Source organism: Gossypium arboreum, chromosome 12, assembly GCF_025698485.1.
Source record: "Gossypium arboreum isolate Shixiya-1 chromosome 12, ASM2569848v2, whole genome shotgun sequence".
In the NCBI taxonomy this organism is placed as follows: Eukaryota; Viridiplantae; Streptophyta; class Magnoliopsida; order Malvales; family Malvaceae; genus Gossypium; species Gossypium arboreum.
In genome coordinates, this window is record NC_069081.1 from 31,979,126 (window position 1) to 31,989,293 (window position 10,168).

Here is a 10,168-nt window from a genome sequence, read left to right on the forward strand (position 1 = left end):
GGACTCGAGAATTTTGAAGTCAAGTCGCCCACACTATCAAAGCCCCTTTCGGTATACTTTTGGTTGAACTTTGAAATGGCATGTATAGGACTACCCTTTTGTTATTGGTCATGTACCCTTGGTTTTGTGTAAATTTGGATAGCCATGCGAAAATGGCTTAAATATACTTTGATCATAGCATTATAATCATTTTGTATGTTGTTCGTCGAGAGGTATGGAAATGTTGGTAACGGTTAGCCATGGGAATGGTCATTCAGGATCACTTTTGGTATATGTATGACAAACTCTAGTTGATCCATGGAGGATCATGAAATAGGTAAAGTTTACCTTAAAAATAGATGCTGGCAGCAGCAGTGATGTGGATGTGAAAAATCACTAAAAATAGTAGGAATGGAATTAAATAGTGAATAAATTATGTAATCGAACCTTGATGAATCTATTTTCATAGGAAAGTAACGAAACGTTTATATGAACAGTATATTATGAGATGCTAAAGTTTTCGTGAGACAGGGCCAGAACGGTTTCTTGGTCCCCGGATCTGACTTTGGAAATTCTCTATAAATTAACCAGAGACAATTAGAAGTCATACCATATATGTATAGATTCATTTTTGAGTATAGTTTCATTAGAAATAAATGGTATAAGTATTGAAGCCCTGTACAAGGGGTTATCTAAGTCGCAATGCAAGAAGGTCAGTGTAGTCGAACCCTGTAACAGGGGAGACTTTAACTAATAAACCGTACTAATTTGCCCAACCAAAAATTCTAGAAATAAATCTGTAAATGGACATATGAGTCTAGTTTCAGGGAAAAATTACAAAACTGATTTTCAAGTTTTGGAACTCAAGATATGAGTTTTAAGGTGACAGTGACGCAGTTAGCCAACTACCTGTAAAAATTTAAAATGGACTGTGGAAATAAGTGATTTAAGTCTGCGAACCCCTCGTGTCTGACTCCGGCGACGGTCTCGGGTACGGGGTGTTACAAAGTGTGTAAGGATTGTCCTTTGACAATTAGAGGTCACAGTTTTCTGGCTAACTTGATGTTATTTCCTTTTAATGAATTTGACGTAATCCTTGGGATGGATTGGTTGACTTCTCATAGTGTTGTAGTGGTCTGCGGGAGGAAAGTTATTGAGTTGAAATGTGAATACGAGAATGTTCTTCGAGTTGGACCAGATGGATCAAATAATCTGCCTGTAGTAATATTGTCTTTAACTACTGAGAAATATTTGAGGAAAGGATATGAGGCCTATCTAGCTTTTGTGTTAAATACTCAAGTGTCTGAGTTGAAGATTGAATCGGTACCAGTGGTCTGTGAGTTTACAGACGTGTTCCTAGAAGAATTACCTGGACTACCTCCAATGAGGGAAATCGATTTTGGAATTGAGTTGGTTCCCGGTACGACGCCTATCTCGATTGCTCCGTATAGGATGGCTCTAACCGAGTTGAAAGAGCTAATGGACAAGGGCTTTGTGAGACCAAGTTTTTCACCATGGGGTGCTCCGGTACTTTTCATGAAAAAGAAAGACGGGTCGATGAGATTATGTATCGACTATAGATAGCTCAATAAGGTGATGGTGAAGAACAAATATCCTTTGCCAAGAATCGATGATTTCTTCAATCAATTGAAGGGGGCCACTGTATTTTCCAAGATTGATCTAAGATCTGGGTACTACAAGTTGAGAGTAAAAGAGCAAGATGTACCAAAGACTATTTATTGGATGAGATATGGGCATTATGAATTCCTTGTTATGCCTTTTGGTTTGACTAATGCCCCAGCGGTATTTAAGAATCTTGTGAACCGCATTTTCAGGCCATATTTGGATAAGTTTGTCGTCGTCTTTATCTGTGACATATTGATTTATTCACGTGATGAAAGTGATCACGTAGGGCATCTAAGAGTTGTGTTGCAAACCTTGAGAGATAAGAGATTGTATGCTAAGTTCAGTAAGAGTGAATTTTGGCCTAAGAAGGTTGGTTTTCTAGGACATTTTGTGTCAAGAGACGGGATCCGAGTTAACCCAAGTAAGATCTCGACTATTGTTAAATGGAAACCTCCGAAGAATGTGACAGAGGTTCAAATCTTTTTGGGGTTGGCTGGGTACTATGGACGGTTTGTAAACAGATTCTCCATGATAGCTATGCCAATGACAAGGCTATTATAAAAGGATGTCAAATTTGAATGGACAGAAAAGTGCTAGCAGAGTTTCGAGAAATTAAAGGCTTTGTTGACTGAAGCCCCAATGTTAGTGCAATCGGAGTCGGCAAGGAGTTTGTAGTATATAGCGATGCATCCTTAAATGGTTTGGGGTGTATGCTTATGCAAGAAGGTAAGGTCATAGCTTACACTTCAAGACAACTGAAGCCACATGAGAAAAACTACCCGACACATGATTTAGAGTTGGCTGCCATCGTGTGTGCACTAAAAATTTGGAGACACCATTTGTATGGGGAGAAATGTCGAGTATTCACTGACCATAAGAGCTTAAAGTACTTGATGACTCAAAAGGAATTGAATTTACAGCAACAACAGTGGTTAGAGCTGATAAAGGACTATGAATTGATTATCGACTGCCATATGGGAAAGGCAAATGTAGTCGCTGACGCTTTAAGTAGAAAATCGTTATTTGCGCTGAGAGCAATGAATGTCAATATGACATTGTCTAATAATGGTACAATTCTAATAGAGATGAGAGCTAGATTGACATTTCTTCAAAAGATCCGAGAAGCTTAAAAAGGTGATGAGAAATTGCAAGCCAAGAGAACTCAGTGTGAGTCGGGAATTGAATTAGATTTTTGTATTGGTACCGATGGATTTTTAATGTTTAGAGACAGAGTTTGTGTACCCAAAGACAATGAGCTTATTCAGAAGATTCTGAGAGAAGCACATAGTGGTTGTTTGTCTGTCCACCCGGGCAGTGTGAAAATGTACAACGACCTTAAGAAAATGTATTGGTGGTCGGGTATGGAAAGAGATATTTCAGAGTTTGTGTCTAAGTGCCTGGTATGTCAACAAGTAAAGGCTGAACATCAAGTGCCTTCGGGTCTACTTCAACCTATCATGGTCCCTAAGTAGAAGTAGGATCGGATCACTATGGCCTTTATGACGGGTTTGCCGGTAACTATAGCTATAGTGAGACTATAGCTATAGTGAGTCAACTAGCCTCTTCGGGAGCCCTTAATTAGTTTTGAACACTGATTCGAAACTCTTTCAGCCAAAAAAAAAGGATGCTGTTTGGGTTATTGTGGATAGGCTAACAAAGTTGTCACATTTTATACCAATGTGTACCGATTACTGCCTTGAGATATTAGCTGACTTGTATGTTTTCGAGATTGTGAGACTACACGGAGTGCCCATATCGATTGTTTCAGATAGATACCCAAGATTTACCTCGAGGTTTTGGAAAAAGTTACAAGAGGCTCTGGAAACAAAGTTGAAATTTAGCACAGCTTTCCATCCGCAAATTGACAGTCAATTAGAGAGAGTAATTCAGATATTAGAGGACATGTTACGGTGTTGCGTATTTGAGTTCCAAGGTAGTTGGAAAAAGTATCTACCGTTGGTTGAATTCGCCTATAATAACAGTTATCAGAGAAGTCTGAAAATGGCACCTTATGAGGCATTATATGGGCGAAAGTGCCGAACGCCCTTATATTGGACCAAGCTTAAAGTAGGGTCAGATTCACGGGGTCGAATTAATTAAGGAGACTGAAAAAAAAGTTAGAGTGATTCGTGACTACTTGAGGGCTACCTTAGATAGACAGAAATCTTATGCGAATTTGAAACGAAAGGAAATTGAGTTTCAAGTAGGTGATAAGGTATTTTTAAAAGTATCTCCGTGAAGGAAAGTCCTCAGATTTGGTAGAAAAGGCAAGTTAAGTCCTCGTTTCAAAAGACCTTATGTAGTTACAGAGAAAGTAGGGCCAGTTGCCTATCGATTGGATTTTCCACCAGAATTGGAAAAGATTCACGACATGTTTCATGTGTCCATGCTACGTCGATATAGATTAGACCCTTCTCATGTGATTAAGCCAACAGAGGTTGAAATTCTTCCGGACATGACTTATGGTGAGGAGCTGGTCAAGATTTTGGCTCATAAAGTCAAACAGTTAAGAAATAAAAATATAGCACTTGTGAAGGTTTTGTGACATAGACATGGAGTCGAGGAAGCCACATGGGAACTCGAGGAGACTATGAGAGATCAGTACTCGAACTTATTCTGTAACACCCCTCACCCGTATCCGACGTCGAGACAGGGTTCGAGGTGCTACCGGACTTAACTCAAGCATACGTATATAAAACTGGGCCATAAAATTTATTTTAACTTAAAACTTCTCATTCACATGCATTTTTTCACTTAAACAAGATCACGAGGCCCAAAACATACATTAAAGACATTTCGAGGCTAAACCGAGAACTCAAGAAAAACTTGGAAAATTCATGCTTTAAGGCTCCACACGCCCGTGAGGGTATAGACTGTGTGGTCACATACACCCGTGTGGTTTGGGACATGCCCATGCCCTTAGCCCGTGTGCAACACTAACTTTAAAACACGGCCATGCCACATGCCCGTGTGGCCTGCTCGTGTACAACACTGACTTTAAAACATGGCTATGACACACGCCCGTGTGGCCTGCCCGTGTTCAACACTAACTTCAAATTTTAGGTGCAGGGGACGCATGGCCATAACAAACACCCATGGGAGTGAGCCGTGTGTCACACACGGCCTAGACACGCGCCCGTGTGGACAAAAAGGAGGACATTTTTCCAAGCCATTTTGTCACCCATTTTACACAACCTACACAAGATCATTTCAATATACTAATTTCACCATAATAGACACCAATTCATCCGTAGGAAGAACATTATATGCATTTACCAAAATGAAAAATAGCCATTATTCTAGGCTTGATACAAAATGAAGGGCTTTTGACTTAAGCCAAAATACAAAACCAATTTCTCATTAAATCAAGCATCCTAGTCTAGCCCTATACATGCGATACTCAAAGAAAAATTTGTACTATACCAGGTGCTTCGATTGATAGAGTGATCGATATCTCCGACTTCAAAGGATCCTTGGGCTAAATAAGTGGCACTGAAAGAAATGGGAAAGGAAAGAGAGTAAGCTAAAATCTTAGTAAGTTGCATATAAATAAATATGAAACAACAATTTCACCAATAGTCATCATGCTCATAACTCAAAGGTAAGTATAAATTTATCTTACTCATTACCGTCCACTCAAGTCACATTTTCTAATTTGAGCTCATTACTCATTGATTACCAAATAAGTACCTATATCACTCACGACATTATTATACTTTCCTTCTTAAATCACTTTCTTAACCTTTAAAGTTTAACCTTTCAGAATACTACCGGATATTCCATAAGCCTCAATCATGAGATAAGTTGCCGATGCCATGTCCCGGACATGGTCTTACACTGGCTATCACCATCGAGGCCGATGCCATGTCCCAGACATGGTCTTACACTAGCTCTCGCATATCCATGTCGATGCCATGTCCCAAACATGGTCTTACACTGACACATCTCGTAGCTGATGCATGTCCCAGACATGTCTTACACTGGCTTACATCTCGAGGCCGATGCATGTCCCAGACATGGTCTTACATTGGCTCTCATAATGTGGTCGATGCATGTTCCAGACATGTCTTACACTGGCACACATATAACCCGAACGTCATGGCATGATTACCCGGTTTGCTTCCTAGGGTCCCAATTAAATCTTTCTATTATCTCAATCAATAATATGCATTCTCAGTTCACAATCTAGCAATTCATACTATATCAATTTAATAACAATTCGAATACATACATTCACAATGTAGTTGCATTATTTACATACAACTTACCTCGGTTTACAAAATGTACTCGACTAGTCAATTTAGTCGGATTGCTTGGCTTTTCCTAGGTCTAGGTTTGGTTTTGGAAAATCTTGATCTATAATAAAAAAATGCACTCATTTAGTCACTAATTAAAATTAGGCAATCATAAATTCACATCTTTGGTAAAATGACCATTTTGCCCCTAGACTTTGGCAAAATAACCATTTTACCCCTATGCTCGAAAATCAATTTTTATCGAATTTCTTTGTACCTCAAGCCTAGAAAAAATATTTTTACTCTTATAGCAACCACAAATTCTCACTATTTCACACATTTATCACCTATTTTGCAACTTAAGCAAAATAGTCCCTTTAGGTGTTTTCATGCTAACACCTTTCACAAAAGTTGTTTATGACACAACTAGGACTCATATTCTTCCATAAAAACTCAGCAAACCTCATAAAAGTTTCATGGCAAAACCCTAAACCATTCATCACTTTACAAAATAGCACCTCCATTTGAAAGCTCATGCTTCAAGGGTTTTAAAAATGAAAAAATCTTCAACAAAGAGTATGAAAATCACTTACTTCTAGAGATGATAAGTTGCTGCCAATTTCAATCTTCAAAACCCTCTTATGGTTGGTAAAAATCAGTGAAGAAGAAGAAAAGTAAAGAGGATGTGGCCTTTGTTTTAATTAATTTAAAACTAGTCAAAATTGGTGACCAAACACCACCTAACTTTGACTTTCCCATCAATATGTCTCCTATGGCCGGACACCCTAGTCTCTAAAGGTTTAATTTCTCTTTAAAGGCCCTAAATCTTAATTCTCTAGCTAATTGACACATTTGGGTACTAAAATGCAGCTTTTGCTTTTTATACGATTTAGTCCTTTCTCGCAATTGGGCTCAAAAACATTAAAATTAGCTCCCCAAATTTTTCATCCACTAATATAATCGTACTATAACTTCATAAAAATAATAAAAGTAATTTTCCCAACTTCATATTTGTGCTCTCGAGACCACTATTCTGATTAGGCCCTAAATCGGGTTTTACATATTCGCTGGTAAGATTTTCGAGGACGAAAATCCTTAAGGGGGAGAAATGTAACAGCCAAATTTAGGGCCTAGTCAGAATAGTGGTCTCGGTACCACAAATTAAAAGTTTGAGAAATTATTTTATTATTATTTTGGAGTCATAGCATGTTTATATTAGTACATGAAAAATTTGGTGAGTTAATTTTGACGTTTGTGAGCCCGATTGTGAAAAAGGACTAAACCGCATAAAGTGTAAAAGTCCTAAATTGATAGCTAAAGGTGTTAAATAGTTAGAGAACTTAAATTGGAGGCCTTTAAAGGGCAATTAGACCGCTAGAAATAGGGTGGCAGGCCATAGGAGACATGTGTGGTCAAAAATTTTAATTTTTGGTGGGATTAGGTGACCAATTTTAACTACAATAGAAAATAGAAAAAGGAAATGATATCACCCTATTTCCCATTTCTTATTAGTTGAAAATATCAGCCATTTTTTGGGTTTTAAGATTAAAAGATTTTCAGCAATTTGAAGCACTCACAAGTAAGTGATCCTAATGGCTTTTCTAAAATATTTTTGTACTTTTGACACCCTTGAAGCATGAGTTTTCAAATGAGGGTGCTATCTTGTAAAATGATCAAGAGTTTAGGGTTTTTCCATGAAATTATTTGTGTTGGTTTTTGAGTTTTTGTGGAAGAAAATGAGTCTTGGTTATCTTATAAACAACTTTTCTGAAAGGTGTTAGCATGAAAACACCTAAAGGGACTATTTTGCATAAGTTGCAAAATAAGTGATAAGTGTGTGAAATAGTTAGAATTTTAGGTTGCTATAAGAGTAAAAAGAGTTTAGCTAAGCTTAAGAGGCGAATAAATTTGATAAAAATTGATTTTCGGGCATAGGGGTAAAATGGTCATTTTGCCAAAGTCTAAGGGCAAAATGGTTATTTTACCGAAAATGTGAATTTTCAATTGCCTAATTATAATTAGTGACTAAACGAGTGTATTTTCCTAATATAGATCAAGAATTGTCAAATTCGAACCAAGACTGGGGGAAAGCCAAGCAAATCGACTAAACCATATAGTCGCTACATTTTAAAATCCGAGGTAAGTTGTATGTAAATAATATAACTACATTGCTACTATCTATATTTAAATTGTCATTGAATACATATGGCATGAATTGCTTGATTTTGAGATTGAGAATGTGTAATGATCATTGAGATAGTAGAATTACCGTTGGGACCTTAGGAAGTAAACTCGATATTCATGCCGTATCACTTGGGTTATTTGTGTGAGCTAGTGTAACACATGTCTAGGACATGCATCGGCCACATTATGAGAGCCAGACATATCTTACACTAGCACTTGTCTCAATGCCAATGCCATATCCCAGACATGTCTTACACTAGATCACACAAATTATCCAAGTGATACGGCATGAATATCCAGTTTAAACAACACGGCCTCGTGGGCCTCATAATGGTAAACCACACGGATGTATGGAGATTATTGGGCTAGGCTATGTAGTTCACACGACCAAGGTCATTTTTTGGGCTTTATGGGCCACACAGGCGTGGGGGTCCACATGGGCCGCATTATGGTCTTTCGGCCTATTATTATTGTTTGACTGTTAAAGTTGCGCGGGTCACCCGAGACGACTGTGGACCAACTGTTGGGTTGGTAAGTATACCTAGACTCCAAATTGATAAAATGACCGTTATACCCCCATGGGGTAAATGACTGATATATCTCTTTGATATGTATGACTATAATTGAGCATGACATGATTTGCATTCACATATGATATTATGACATGTCATATTGCATGGGGTTGGGTTCTTATATTTAGAGGAAGTGTACTGTACTAGCAGCTTTGCTGCAACAACTGTTTAGTGCCGCAATTGGTACTATATTTTGGAGTGTAGGGATGGGTGGGTTGATTATATCCCCACATGGATTGTAGTGCTAGACGAAGTGGAGAGTAGAGGATGGATGGGTAGGATTTCTGATTGCATTTCTATTACTGTTACTGAAATGGGCTAAGGCCCACACTGATACTAATAGTATAATGGGCTATGGCTCTAACTCACACTGGATTGTCACTAAAACGGGCTTAGGCCCGAACTGTATTTGCCTACTGTTTGATTGACTATTGTTAAGGGATTACACGCTAAATTTACTTAAATTTATCCTTTTGCTTTTCTGTGTAGGTAATCCTTAGGCAGATCGGTGCTGCGAGAGACTCGATGGTGGCCAACCAACTATTGTTGCTTCCTTTTCATTTATAAGTAATTTAATTTGGTTTTTTGTGTTGTAATAAGGCCTTTTAAAGTTTTTATTTTGATTTTGGGATTTATATACTTTGAAACATATCTGTTAGGAGTAGGCCGCAGTTTTTCAAAAAGATAAATGCATTTTAAAACTCTATGTTTCTGCAACACATTTTAAAAAGCTTCCGCAACAATCATTTTTTTAAAAATGCAATAACAATTTAATATAATTAACACTGTGCTAAACCAACTAGGGTTTAACAATGAGCAAGTTATTCTAATTGTAAAGATCACAACGAGGTATTTATTATAGAACTATATTTTTCAAAATACATTTCAATATGACATCGTGGATTCGGCCATAACGTCTAGGTCGGGTTTGGGGTGTTACACTTGTCGACGCATCAGCCAATGGACCTCTGCTAAATTGTACTTATAATGATTCTATGAGAATTTTTGAGAGAATTGCTCAGAATGATTTTAGATATCCTATCTCCAGAGATGCACAAACAAAAACTACTCCAAGAGTTATCGAATTGGATGCAATAACTGCACTAAGTGCTCAAGTTTCTTCTCTCACAAACATGATTAAAAATATGTAAGGGACTAGTGGAGTTGCACTTATACAAGTCGCTCAGCAAGTTGACGTTCCTACTTTTTGTTGTGGGATTTGTAGTGACAACCATAGCTATAAAGATTGGCCACAACATACAAAGAATACCTGTTATATTAGTAACATTCGCAACAATTCTTATGGTAATTCTTACAACAACTTTGCAAGCAACCAACAATTTGGGGAACTCAAAATGGTCGACAAAATGCTATGGCATTCAGATATGGGAATACATCTACTCAGGGCAATGATAATCCCAGACAAGGGAACTACAATCAACAACAGCAGAACTATAATCAGCACACTTAGATGCATCCACAACAAGGCCAGACACATCCACACCAAAATCCAATGCAGCCACAACACTCTTAATACCAAATCAGTATGTTTAAGGACATCGACAACAATCG